We start from the raw sequence: 12628 nt of genomic DNA, 5'->3' as shown, positions 1-12628 counted from the left end.
ACTCGGGATGCATCACAGAACACTGTGAAATCTTCATCACTGATCGGCAGAGCTAACACCGGTGCTGAAGTCAACCGTCTCTTCAACTCTGCAAAACTCTCCTCACATTCCTCTGACCACACAAACTTCTGATTCTTTCTGGTCAGTCTGGTCATAGGAGCAGCTTTCTTCGAGAAGTCCTGAACAAACCTCCGATAGTAGCCTGCCAAACCCAGAAAACTCTTGATTTCTGTCACTGTAGTGGGTGTAGGCCAATTGGCTACGGCCTCTACCTTTTTGGGATCTACTGCTATACCTTCCTCTGATACAACATGTCCCAAAAAGGAAATGCTCCTTAGCCAGAACTCGCACTTGGAGAACTTGGCATACAAGCCATGCTCTCTCAAGGTTTGCAGCACTATCCGCAGATGCTGGGCATGGTCCTTTGCAGTCCTGGAGTACACCAAGATATCATCAATAAAGACGATCACAAAACGATCCAAGTACTCCCTGAAAACCCTGTTCATGAGATCCATGAATGCTGCAGGGGCGTTAGTCAACCCGAACGGCATCACAAGGAACTCATAATGCCCATATCTGGTTCTGAAAGCAGTCTTGGCTACATCTCCTTCCCTGATCTTCAACTGGTGGTATCCGGATCTCAGATCTATTTTAGAAAAACAACCTGCTCCTGCCAACTGGTCGAATAGATCATCGATCCTGGGTAAAGGATACTTATTTTTGATAGTGACTTTGTTCAACTGTCTGTAGTCGACACAAAGTCTAAGAGGTCCATCCTTCTTTCTGACAAATAACACTGGAGCACCCCAGGGTGAGGTACTCGGGCGGATGAAACCCTTAGCTACCAAATCCTGTAACTGCTCTTTCAACTCTCGCAACTCTGCTGGTGCCATCCTGTAGGGAGGAATAGAGATCGGTCTGGCATTGGGCATCAACTCGATCTCGAACTCTATTTCCCTATCCGGTGGCAATCCTGGAAGTTCTTCAGGAAACAAATCTGGGAAGTCTCGAACAACTGGTACTGAGGATGGTTCCCTAACCTGACTGTCTAGCTCTCTCACATAAGCTAGGAACCCCTGACACCCCTTCCGTAACATCCTTCGAGCCTGGAGGGCTGATATCAAACCCCTAGGTGTCCCTCTCCTGTCTCCTCTGAAGACACACTCTGACCCATCCTGGTCTCTGACACTGACTACCTTGTCTCTACAGTTCAGGGTAGCATCATACGTAGATAACCAGTCCATCCCTAGAATGACATCAAAATCTGTCAACTCTAGAACCACCAGGTCAGCTGGAAGGTATCTACCCTCTATGCACACTGGACTGAACCGACAGACTGACTCTGCCAAAGATGGATCACATTTGGGTCCACTGACCCATAGAGGACACTCTAACTCAGACACCATCAGACCCAACCTCTCTGCAGCTCTAGAAGAAATGAAAGAGTGAGAAGCACCGGGGTCCATTAAAGCATACACCTCTGAACACCCAATGATGAGATTACCTGACACCACCGTGTTCGACGTGTCTGCCTCCTGCTGAGTCAGGGTGAAAATCCGTGCTGGGGCTGACGGACCTGCACCTCGGGAACCTATCCCTGATGAAGAGGCTGCCCCTCTTCCTCTTCCTCTGCCACTACTTGGTGGTATGGCTGACGCTACTGGCTGTACGACACTGCCCGTACTCATCTGCTGGGATGGTGCAACTAAAGTCGCCTGAGGACATTCCCGTGCATAATGTCCCTCCTGCCCACATCTATAGCAGGCTGTGGATCCCAACTGACAAGCTCCTCTATGCTGTTTGCCACACCTCTTGCACACTGGAAACTCTGCGCCAGAACTGGAGCCACTACTCATTCCCAGACCCGACTTAAGCCTGTTCCAGAACTTGCCTCTCTTTCCTCTGAATTTCTCCCATCTCTTCTTACTCGCACTTGCTGTACTCTGTGAGGAGGAACCTGGTTTAACACCAGAAAACTGTGCCTTGACTATGCCTTGACTTATGGCACTGGCCTCCATCTTTCTAGCAGCATCCACAATAGAGTGGAAACTTTCCTTCTCCGCATGAAGAATCAAAGAGAAATACCTGGGATGAAGCCTTGTGGCATATCTCTTTGCCTTCTTCTGATCTGTATCATATGCCTGACCGACATATGGCAACAATTCCAGGAACTTATCTGTATATTCATCAACACTCATCACTTCCGTCTGTCTCAACTGCTCAAACTCCACAACCTTTAGTTCCCTGGAACTGTCAGGAAAAGCCCATCCAGCAAATTCGTTGGTGAACTCTTCCCATGTCATACTCTCAAGTCTCGGGTCCACATAGTTCTTGAACCATTCTCTAGCTTTCTTGCATTTTAAAGTGAACCCTGCCATCTCAATGGCTCTACCGTCATCAGCTCCCAACTCACTTGTTATCATTCTAACTGCACTGAGATACTCAAAGGGATCATCTCCTGTATTGAATTTAGGAGCATCCAACTTTAAGTACTCGGTCATCTTCACCTTACTTCCCCCTGAAGAACTGGGTTGCTGTGCTTCCACAACAGGGGCTACTGGTTCAGGAGGTGGTGGTGGAGGAACTGGTTCCCTCACTTCAGGCTGTACTGGACTTGGATGAACAGGTGGGGGTGGATACATGTGATATGGTGGATAGAAGGAAGGATAGGGCATATATGGCATGTAGGGTGGATATGGGGCAAAGCTGGAGTACTCCGACGTACCTCCCATCGGATACTCTGGGCCCTGAGGAAAGGGTGGATAGCCAAACCCCGAGGCCTGCATGCCTCCCTGGGACTCCCCCATACCTTCGTCTGACCTTCCTACACCCATGCTTACTTCTCTACTCTGCTCCTCTTCCATCACACCTCTTTCGTCTACTGACCTTCCCCCTCTGCTTACTCCTCTCCTGCTCTCGTCAGAAGACCTTCTAGGGTCTCGTGACGTTCCTTCCCTGCTTGACCTGTGCGATCTTGCCCTTGGCAAGGCAGGTGGACGAGCAGCTGTACCCTCACTTACAGGTGGGACTCCAGTCAATCTCGCGGATCGACGAGTTCCTCGCATCTTCACTCTCTGGAAAACAACAAATCACATAAGACATAAGCAACACATCAAAAACATGCACATGCATAACTCATGGCATTGCACAGCAGCATATAGACAGGACTAACATCCTATCCTCGTGGACATGTTTTCCTATGGTGCTTGACCTGATAAACCTATCTATGAGCCCACAACTCGCTCTAGAGGTCCGACCATGTGAACCTAGCTGCTCTGATACCAATCTGTAACAGCCCGAAAACCGAACTGCCACCGGCACTAGGATCCAGATCGACTTAAGGTCGCCGGGACCCATAGTAAGCCTGCTATCCTGTCTGTATACCTGTGACATCCCATACATGATCATACATCTGCTGTAAAAACATAAAAGTTTTCTTCATTCCAAGGCTTAACCTGTGCATGCACTCTCTCTGTGCTCTACTAATCCCTACTAGAGCTCCTCATGGCTCTAGGCGGATCAAACTCATCATGTTAAGCCTGGTTTTGCTCATAAGCATACAACAATAAAGAAACATACATAAACTGATCATGTGACTCCACAAAGGGATTACAAGTCTTATAAGTCAAGCACCATTCTATACACTGTACATATACACTATCTCTACACATTGACATGTCCACACTAGCTATTACAATACTCTGTACTCTTCCTGTACCTTGCTGAGTTCTCTCTGCCCTCTGAACCTGCACAACTGGAGTTAGGGGAGAGGGATGAGCTACTCTAGCCCAGTGAGTAGAATAGTAATAAAATAACAGGTGATAAAACATACTCTCATGGAATGCAACACATAATCACATCACCTCGGCCGGACGGATCAAAACTCCCTCTATCTCATCTGGGGTACCTAAGTACCATGTGCCTGGTCCCCGTAGGGCTGTTCCAGGTCTTTGTGTGCCTGGTCCCCGTAGGGCTATTCCAGGTCTTTCCTCTGAGGGCTAATGAATCCTCACGAAGTCCGTGCCGTCTCACATAAGCAATGTACAAGGAGCAATGCCAAGTACAAGGATAAATGCAATGCATCATCTTTGTGTACACTAATGCACTCACCCTAGAGCATAGTCATGATGCATGAAGCATGATAAAATATTCAGTTCTCATATTAAAACATTAAGTTAAATTCCACTCACCTTGAGTTATCTCTGAACTGACTCTGCAGGTTCTGACACTGGACTCACTGCTGACCTCCCTGATTCCTCTGGTCCGTACCTACACAGGTGGACTCAAATGAGGGACCCAACTTACTCAAGCACATCTCTAAGAAACTCCCCAACACCCCTCTAAACAATCCTCAAACCATCACATAAAACATGCAAAAGAAAGCTGGACAGGGCACTTTCGGCGGTAGGTTCGGCGGCCGAAACCCCACTCCAGAGACGAAACTCATGCATGTTCAGCGGCACATTCGGCGGCCGAAGGTCTCGTCCAGAGACGAAACTCACACACTTTCGGCGGCCGAACTCCCTCTTTCAGCGGCCGAAAGTCTCTATCTAAACCGAAAGCCTAGCTTTCGGGGGCAACCTTTGGCAGCCGAAACTGCCTCCACAAGGGGTTCGGCGGCCGAACCTTCCTTCGGCGGCCGAACCTGGTTTTGCCCGAAGGACAGAACCCTGCTCTGTTTCATGCAAACTTTGCCCAAAAACCTACAAACATGCATATCAACTCCTCCCAACTAGCATATACATATATATATGCACAAGGGGTCTAAACCTACCCTAAAACCCCAAACAAACATAGCACATAACACGGAAACATGCTTGAACACCACAAATCATCAAAAACCTCACCTCAACCTAAACATGCATACTACCCATACAAACTTCATAAAACCTTTCAAAATCATCAAAGAAGCTCAGGATCTTCACTTACCTCTTACACAACTTGAGGATGAAGGATCCTAACGTGGAGATATGAAGAAAAGCTCTTCCAAAGCTCCAAGCTTCAAAACTTGGTTCTTTTGCTCAAAACCTTCATAAGTCACCAAAACTCTTAAAACTCTTGAAAGATTTGCTGAAAATCATGGAAAACATGAAAGTCAACGTAGGAGAGGCTGAAACTCACCTCTGGCTGCAAGTGGAGGAGAAATAACCTCCTTCCACCGACCCTTGGCCCTTTTTATAGGTGGCTGGCCAGACCACCTTCGGCAGCCGAACGTGAAGCCGCAACCATGCAATGTTCGGCGGCCGAAAGTGACCTTCGGCGGCCGAACCTTTGCATTTCTCCCTTGTTGCTTTTCTTTCAACACTCAAGTCTTTTAACACTTCAACACATGAAAACAAGTGAAAAGACTTTGGAAAACATATGCATTACCCTTCTCGAGGGTTCCGACACCCGAGATTCCACCGGACTACAGGAATTCCGATGCCGGACTCCAGCCGGGTATTACAGGAACTGCTGGCTGTGCCACACTACCAGAAGCTGTCTGCTGGGGCTGGCCCATGAAAGGTGCTCTAGGACAATCCCGAGCCATGTGTCCCTCCTGTCCACATCTGAAACATGCATTAGTCCCAGCTCGACACACTCCCCTGTGTGGTCTTCCACATCTCTGGCATTCTGTACCATCTGAGCCTGAGCTCGAGCCACCGCCAAATCCCAGACCGAATTTCAACTTGTTCCAAAACTTATTCTTCTTCGGTTTCTTGGTGGTACTATCCCACCTCTTCTTACCTGAGCTCTGAGAAGAGAAACCTGGTCCTCCTCTGCTTGGGGTCTTAACCCCTGAAGACTGGGTCACTGACTGCTTCACTGACCCCTCAACTATGGCACTTGCCTCCATTCTTCGAGCCATATCCACCACAGTGTGGAAACTTTCTCTCTCAGCTGACTGAACCAACGAGGAGTACCTGGAATGCAGCTTCATAACATATTTCTTGGCTTTCTTCGTATCTGAATCTAGAGCTTGCCCTGAAAAAGGCAATAGCTCCAAGAATTTATCCGTGAACTCCTCTACACTCATGTGCTCTGACTGCCTCAGTTGCTCAAACTCAATCATTTTCAGTTCTCTAGAACTGTCTGGAAAAGCCCATCCAGCGAACTCATTCGCAAATTCTTCCCATGTCATACCATCTAGTCTCGGGTCCACATAACATTTGAACCATTCCCGTGCCTTCTTGCACTTTAAAGTGAACCCTGCCATCTGAATGGCCCTGCTGTCATTTGCCCCTAGCTCATCAGTTATTGTCTTCACCACTCTCAGGTACTCAAAGGGGTCATCCCCTGACTTGTATTTGGGAGCATCTAGCTTCAGGTAGTCTGTCATCTTTACCTTGCTCCCATCGACTGAGCTAGGTCTAGGAGGTTGAGTAACTGGGGCTGCTGGTTCTGTAGGTGGTGGAGGTGGAGGTGCAGCATTCCCCGAGGTGGGGTTTGCCGGGTTTGGATAGAAGGGTGAGGGTGGATAAGCTGGGTACTGTGGGTAAGGTGGATAGAAGGGTGGATAAGGCATGTAGGTGGGGTAGGGGTGAAAGCTGGAGTAATCCGATGTACCTCCCATCGAATACCCTGAACCCTGTGGGAAGGGTGGATAATGGGGTGGAAAACCATACCCCGAGGCCTGAACGCCTCCCTGTGACTCCCCTGTCCCTTCTTCCTGCATGCTCACATCCAGGTTCCCATCCCTCCTCTGATCCTCTTCCATAACCTCCCTCACATCTGAAGAACTTCCTCCTCTATCTGTCCCCCTTCTGCTAGCATCAAAAGACCTTCTAGGGTCCCTTGACACCCTTTCTCTGTTGGCTCTACAAGACATTGCCCTAGGCAATGTAGGAGGACGGGCGCTCGTGCCCTCATCCTCAGGTGGCACTCCAGTCAATCGCGCAGATCGACGAGTTCCTCTCATCCTATTCTCTGAAAAACAGCTCATAACAAGCAAACATTAGCATCATATGGTTCATGTGGGCACACAAGAACCCTCATCACATACATCACATAGCATAGCATATCATTAATGCACATGCATAAAGTCATGGCATTTCACATCATCATACAAGACAGGACTCAACATCCTATCCTAGTGGACATGACCTTCCTATTGTGCTTGACCTTCTAGAACATCTATGAGCCCGACACTCTAGGTCCGATCCTATGAACCTAGGGCTCTGATACCACTCTGTAACGCCCCGGAAATCCGGACCGCTACCGGCGCTAGGATCCGGGTCGACTTAAGGCCGCCGGGACCCGTAGCAAGCCTGACATATAACCTGTAAACCTGTATAATCCCATACATGATCAACAACATGCATAAAAATTAAAACTTTTCTTCATACATACTGTCATCAACTAACTCAACCTATGCGTACTCTGAACATATACATAACATAGTCCCTCTGTGGGATCTCATCAAGTCTTAAAGGCAAAACAACCTGTGTTGAGTTAGTTTACATAAACATCATAACATAAGATCATGTATATACAAAAGGGATTAACAACATAATATGGTCAAGCACAACTCTATCCTCAATAACCTCATTACATAACATCCTGAATACTTTTACATTTCATCATAATACAATTGTCATGTCCACACACTAACTATTACATACATATGACTTTTCTTCTTGCCTTCTCTATCTATCCCGTACCTGCAAACCTGGGGTTAGGGGAGAGGGGTGAGCTAGATGCCCAGTGGGTGGAACTATAAAAAGAATATTTAAAACATGCTATCATGAAATGCGTCACTGCACAAACAAATCACACCACGGATGGACTGATTCAAAAATCCCTCAACTCCATGCCCGGCCCTATTATGGGCACCACAGGACTTCGTATTGCCCGGCCCTATTATGGGCACCACAGGACTTCGTACTCGGAGTTATTGCCCGGCCCTATTATGGGCACCACAGGTCTTCGTATTGCCCGGCCCTATTATGGGCACCACAGGACTTCGTACTCAGAAGGCTAATGAATCATCCTAATGTCCATCCACTGTCATCTATCACAACAATACAATGCGGCATAGTCGTGAATTCTAATGCAAACAACCTATAATATAATCATGATGCATGAAGCATGATAAAAGCATTTCATTTCTTAATTTAAAAAGGTGAAGTTTAGTTCCACTCACCTCTGGCTGACTCTGACAAACTCTGTAGCAGTTGGCTCACTGCTGGGGTCCTTGATTCCTCGGGTCCGAACCTACACAGGTGGACTCCAATGAGGGACCAACATACAAAAACATAACTCTAATATATTCCCCAAAAACCCCCTAAAACATCCTGAAAATATCACATAGAGATATGCATGAAGTGGCTGAACAGGGCACTTTCGGCGGCACCTTCGGCGGCCGAAAGTCCCAGACAGAGACGAAACTCAGGTAGGTTCGGCGGCCGAAAGTCCCAGACAGAGACGAAAGTCTCTTTTCGGGGGCAACTTCGGCAGCCGAAAGGCCTGCCTCCCCAGCCATGTTCGGCGGCCGAAAGTGCCTTCGGCTGCCGAACCTGGTTTCTGCCAATGGGCAGAAACTTGGCTCCTTTGTGCATTTTCGCCTCCAAACTCACCAATCATGCATATATCTCAACCAAATCATGCATACAAGTTCCTAGGGGCCTCAAAACATCAAATACCCCAACTACAACACTTCAAGCATACACAAACATGCCACATTGTTCAAGAATCACATAAAACCTAACATTTGCTTAAAAACTCATACAACCCTATACATGCCATTCTACCCCATAAAATCACTTAAAACTTACTTAAAACACATGAGGAGCTTAAGATCGGCTCTTACCTCTTGAAGATCGAGAGGGAGACGACCTAAACTTGGAGATCCACGAAAATGAGCTCCTGAGTTCCCAAAGCTCCAAAACTTGGTTTAAAAGCTCAAAACCTTCAATGTGAGTTTAAAACTCAAGAAAAATGGAAGAGATTTGGAGGAAGAACACTAGATTTGCAAAGGGAAGGTCGGAAGCTTGCTGTGGCCGAAAATGGGAGAAAGCTTGCCCATTTCAGCTAAGTGCCCCATTTATAGGTGGCTGGCCAGGCCACGTTCGGGGGCCGAATGTGCCTCCGCATCCATGCAATGTTCGGCGGCCGAACTTGACTTTCGGCGGCCGAACCTGGAATGCCCTCACTCATGCTTTCGAGGGCCTAACGTGCCTCCAAAATGCATGTACGTTCGGCGGCCGAACTTGACTTTCGGCGGCCGAACCTGGGTTTTCCTCCAAAGACTTTTCATATAAAACTCATTAAATTTTCATATTTAAAACCATGAAATACTTTAAAACATTTTATGAAAACATGTTTCTACCCTACTAGAGGCTTCCGACATCCGAGATTCCACCGGACGGTAGGAATTCCGATACCGGAGTCTAGCCGGGTATTACATACATCACATATCATTAATGCGCATGCATAAAGTCATGGCATTTCACATCATCATCAAGACATGACTCTATATCCTATCCTAGTGGACATGATTTTTTCCTATTGTGCTTGCCCTTCTATGACCTCTATGAACCCGACACTCTCTAGGTTCGACCATATGAACCTAGGGCTCTGATACCACTCTGTAACGACCCAGAAATCGGACCGCTATCGGCGCTAGGATTCATATCGACTTAAGGTCGCCGGGACCCGTAGCAAGCCTAATATACATCCTGTACATCTGATAAAATCTCATACATGATCATACATTTTCATAAAATGTTTAAACTTTTCTTTCACCAAGCTTAACCTGTGCATACATCATATCTGTAAACATAAAACCCTATACTAGAGCCCTCATCAAATGCTCTAGTTGGGTCCATATTTCATATATCAAGCTTGGTTCATCAGATAACATCATTAAAAACATTACATACAGATCATGTACAAAAGGGATTACCACTACTGTTAGGGCCAAGCACAATACTAATCCATAAAACATTACTCTACTTTACATTACATTACATTATTTTACATTACATGTTCACTACTAATCTATTATATAGATTATACCATAACCTTGCTGACTTTTCCATAGCTACCTGTGCTCCTGCAAACCTGGGGGTTAGGGGAGAGGGGTGAGCTACAAAAGCCCAGTGAGCAGAACAGTAAAACAGTTTAATTAAACATATGCTTTCATGAAATGCGTCACAACACAAACAATTCACATCACTGATGGACTGACCCAAAAATCCCTCTACTCTGTGCCCGGCCCTCGGTGGAGCTCCTCAGGACTTCTATTACATAACATAAGCTCTGTGCCAGGGGCGTAGTGCAGGCCTCACCTGGTCTTTCCTGTACTCTATGCCCAGCCCTCGATGGGGCTCCTCAGGACTTCTGTTACATAGAAATATCTAGAGGGCTAATGGGTCATCCTGTTGTCCATCCACACCCACAATGAATAATGCAATGCGTTATATTTGTGAGGTCTAGTGCAATCAACCTATTACATATACATGATGCATGAACATACTTAAAACATTTGATTTCTCGAAATAAAAGATTAGTTTAGTTCTACTCACCTCTGGCTGACTCTGAACTAACTCTGTAGCAGCTATCTCACTGCTGATCACCTCAGTTCTTCAGGTCCGATCCTACATAGGTGGACTCAAATGAGGGACCAAACATACTTTAACATGACTCTAAACAACTCCCCAAAAAAACCCCTAAAACGTCATAAAACATGCATGCAAAACAGGCAAAGGAAGGCTGGGCAGGAGACTTTCAGTGACAGGTTCGGCGGCCGAAGGTCCCTCCAGATCCGAAAGTCAACCACTTTCGAGGGCAGGTTTGGCGGCCGAAACTCCCCTCCAGAGCTGAAAGTCCAAACTTTCGGGGGCGAGTTTATGCGGCCTAAAACTGCCTCCACAGGCAGGTTCGGCGGCCGAACATTGCTTCGACAGCCGAACCTGGATTCTTCCAACATGGCAGAACCCGATTCTGCCTCTCTCATCCAGCCACCCAAGACCCCACAATATGCATTCGACTATTCTAAAACATGCATAAACACATTTTCAAGCACATAGGGGCATAAAACTAGCCTAAACCCCAACAACATCACATTTAACATACATTTATCATTTAACTAACATAAACCCTAACATTTTACATCTACTCTAAACATGCATCATATACCCTTAACCCCTTTTAAAACTTACTTAAAACATATAAAAAGGTATGGATCTACACTTACCTCTTGAAGATCAAGGGTAGGCGTGACCCAACTTGGAGATGAGGAGGAAACGAGCTCCGAAGGTCTCCAAGCTCCAAAACTTTGATCTTAGCTCAAAAATCTTCAAAACATGGTAAAAGCTCATAAAAATTCTGAGAGACTTGAAGGAAAAGCACAAGATCATCAAGGGGTGGCGGAGACTCACCTTGCCCGAAAATGGAGAGAGAAAACTCGTCCATTTTCGGACAGGGGGCCCTTTATAGGTGGCTGACCAGGCCACTTTCGGGGGCCAAAAGTGGCTCCGCATCCGCCCCATGTTCGGCTGCCGAACATGAGGTTCGGCGGCCGAACCTGGACTTTTCCTCCATGCTCTTTTCTTTCAAAACTCAATTTCTTTCTTTCTTTAAAACCATAAAAACACATAAAACATTTTAGAAAACCTTTATTTTACCCTTCTAGAAGGCTCCGACATCCGAGAAATTCTGGATTCTAACGGAGATTCCGCCGGAAGATAGGTATTCCAATGTCGGGGTCTAGCCGAATATTACAGTCAGACCCTTTCAAAAGGAAGACTACCAATGTTAGACCTTTCAAAAGAAAGACCACCAATATCAGACCTTCCAAAAGAAAGACCTTAAAGAGGAAGGTCTCACTAAAGTAAGATCTGGAAGGGCAGATAACTAAAATCAGCCTGGAAGGACAGACCATTAAGGTCAAGTTGGAAGGGCAGACCACTAATATCAGGTCAGAAGGGCAAGACCTGGAAGGACAGACTACTAAGGTCTGACCAGAAGGGTAGACCACTAAGGTCAGGTCAGAAGGATAGACTACCAAGGTAGACCTACCAAAAGAAAAACTAGCAAAGTCAAACCCTTTCAGAAGGAAGACCATCAAGGTTAAACCTTTCAAAAGGAAAACCATCAAGGTCCGACCTTCTAAAAGAGCAAACCACCAAAGTTAGATATTTCAAAGGAAGAACACTAAGGTCAGACCTTCCAAAAGGAAGACCATAAAGGTCAGACCACAAAGGTCAGACCTTCCAAAAGAGTCCACCAAAGTCAAACCTTCCAAAAGAATACTAAGATTAGACTTTTCAGAAAGAAGACCACCAAAGTTAGACCTTTTAAGTGGAAGACCATCAAGGTCAGACCTTTCAAAAGGAAGATCACCAAGAGGCAGATCATTAAGGTCAGGTCAGAAGGGCAGACCACTAAAGTCAGGTTGGAAGAGTAAGGCCAGAAGTAAGGTCAGATCAGAAAGGAAAAGCTTGCAGGGTAGGCTACCAAGGTCAGACCTTCCAAAAGGAAGACCAGCAAAGTCATACCCTTTCAAAAGGATAACCACTAAGGTCAGACCTTTCAAAAGTCAAACCATCAAAACCAGACCTTCCAATAGAGTAGAATATCAAGGTGGTATCAAGTTGTTATGTTATGCGTATCCTTTGTGCTTTTCAATCAGTTCCTTCATTCTCGA

The sequence above is a fragment of the Manihot esculenta genome, chromosome 6 (assembly GCF_001659605.2).
Source record: "Manihot esculenta cultivar AM560-2 chromosome 6, M.esculenta_v8, whole genome shotgun sequence".
Lineage (NCBI taxonomy): Eukaryota > Viridiplantae > Streptophyta > Magnoliopsida > Malpighiales > Euphorbiaceae > Manihot > Manihot esculenta.
Note: the sequence above shows the minus strand (reverse complement) of the source record.